At 34.5% G+C, this 2,566-nt stretch overlaps 1 pseudogene; it reads left to right on the top strand.

The window, feature by feature from the left end:
* Positions 1-436: 436 nt before the first annotated feature.
* Positions 437-1,367, top strand: LOC122431308 (annotated as a pseudogene).
* The last annotated feature ends 1,199 nt before the right edge of the window (positions 1,368-2,566 follow it).

Here is a 2,566-nt window from a genome sequence, read left to right as displayed (position 1 = left end):
TTATGAACTTCCAAAGGCAGTAAAATATATCCAAAATGCCAACTGATACACTATCCAAACATGCTCCCTCCCCCCTGATTAAATGAACATGAAAAGTAATTAAGTTAATATAATGGAGCTGTATTTCTTAATATTCATTAGGCAAAATTAATGAGAATCATGTAAAATGCAAAAATGGTTGTATTTGAAGAGTGCTATAGAAAAGTTTACTTTTCACAATCTTACAAGGGACTCATAATGACCCCATGAAGTTGTCATTACAAATTAAGTGTTGAGGTGCCTTGTTAAGAAACCACAACTAAAATGTCCATGTTGAAGAATATTTATCTTACTTAAAATATTCCTAAAAATCACACATCATACCATGAATTAATCCTTTTCTATTTTTTGCTGATAAAGTATTTAAAACTCACTCCTTCTTTGCATTTATAAAATCATGCAGCTGAATAATAATGTGGCTGAGTTTATTCTGCTTGGGTTGACACAAGATCCTGTTAGGAAGAAAATAGTGTTTGCCACTTTCTTGATTATCTATTTGGGGACCTTGTTGGGGAACTTTCTAATTATTACTACCATCAAGACCAGCAGGGCACTTGGGAGTCCCATGTATTTCTTCCTTTTCCATTTATCTTTATCTGATGCCTGCTTCTCTACATGCATAGCCCCTAGGATGATTGCTGACTCCCTTTTGAAGAAGGTCACTATCTCTCTCAATGAGTACATAGTCCAAGTCTTTTCATTCCATTTCTTTGGCTGCCTGGAGATCTTCATCCTTGTCCTCATGGCTATTGATTGCTATGTGGCCGTATGTAAACCCCTGCACTACACGACCCTCATGAGTCATCAAGTCTGTGGTGTATTGGTGGCTGTGGCCTGGGTGGGGTCCATTGTGCATTCTTTAGCTCAGATTTTTCTGGCCCTGAGTTTACCTTTTTGTGGTCCCAATGTGATTGAACATTATTTATGTGACTTGCAGCCTTTGTTACAACTTGCCTGTCCAGACACCTTTGTGACCAACCTACTTTTGGTGTCCAGCAGCGGGGCCATCTCTACAGTGAGTTTTGTCATTCTGATGCTCTCCTATGCTATCATCTTACATTCTCTGAGAAACCACAGTGCTGAAGGGAAGAAAAAATCTCTGTCGACCTGCATCTCCCACATCATCGTGGTCATCTTGTTCTTTGGTCCTTGCATATTTATACACACACCCTGCCACCACTTTCTCCATGAATAAGATGATAGCTGTGTTTTATACACTTGAAACACCTTTGATCAACCCTCTGATTTATACCCTGAGGAATGCAGAAGTGAAAAATGTCATGTTGAAGTTATGGAGCAAGAAGTTGGTCTCAGATGACAAAAGATGAAGGGAAGTTTCAAAGTTTTCTTCATAGTTTGGATTGATATAAAAGAAGCTCACAGACAATAATATCCTCTTATTGTGAAGTTATTATAATCTTAACTCAGAGCATGAAAATTATTTCCTTTAGTAAAACAGGCAATGTGACCACACATGCTAGTTAGTATTGAGTCAAATATTTGTATAACCAGCAGCATCAGGTACACACAGTCATGTAAGATCATGTTCTTAGTTATTATTCACTGCTGTCTCTGCCTATCTTGTCTGTCTAATATCACTGTGGTTTTGATCTACTGTTTACCTCTCTTGTGGTAACTTCTGGATTTCTCTGTTTAACATTACACTATATGCTTTTATCTACAGCCTGACATAGTTTTATCTCAAAGAGTTTATTTCTTAGATACTGTGATCAAATGTCTGATCATGGACCTTTAACTTGGTTGTTCTTACTGACTTCAGTAAAAATCACCAGGTTCAAATAATAATAGTATATACATATTATAAAGACAAAATATTTAATCTAGGAAACCTCTCTTCTTTTTCTTGGGTTATAGTTCAATTTTTTTTTTTGTATATTTGCCTAATTGTTCTAGAAAAGTGATAGAACATTATGAGAAAATTCACCCTTTTGTAGTATTTTTCCCTTAGGGAGCTTCTGATTATTGGGGTTGACCTCATATTAACATTCTTTCTGTAAAAAACAAACAAACAAACAAACAAAAAAACCTTTTTGCTGTTAAAATGATTCCTTCTATTTTGAGGGATCTATTAAGTTTTCTGTTGACTCATACCAATTATAATAGTATGTTTAAATATTGCTTTATTATGATTATAGCATAAAAGCTGCAAATCAAGGAAGATATATTTATGTGAGCTTTAAAGAAACGTGTACATGTAGTCAATGGTAGGGAATTTATAAATAAAAGTTAATTGAATAAAGAACATTATAACCCAGAGGAGGGTATTTAGGCTTTGAAACATAGTTTTACCACATATATGGATTGATTTAGTGAGTTTTAAGACAATATAGAAAGTAGAGTAACTTAAGAAAGACTAAGATATTTGGATGAAAATTAAATGTATCCAGTGGAGATCAATACCAGCTTTCACATTCATTATCACTGAAGTCTCTAATTACATGGTCATTAAGAAATTCTCTGATTTGTCTGATTTCTTATTTGTATTTTTATACATATAGAAAATTCA

The sequence above is a fragment of the Cervus canadensis genome, chromosome 29, assembly GCF_019320065.1.
Source record: "Cervus canadensis isolate Bull #8, Minnesota chromosome 29, ASM1932006v1, whole genome shotgun sequence".
In the NCBI taxonomy this organism is placed as follows: Eukaryota; Metazoa; Chordata; class Mammalia; order Artiodactyla; family Cervidae; genus Cervus; species Cervus canadensis.
Note: the sequence above shows the minus strand (reverse complement) of the source record. Positions and strands in the feature narration are given on the sequence as shown.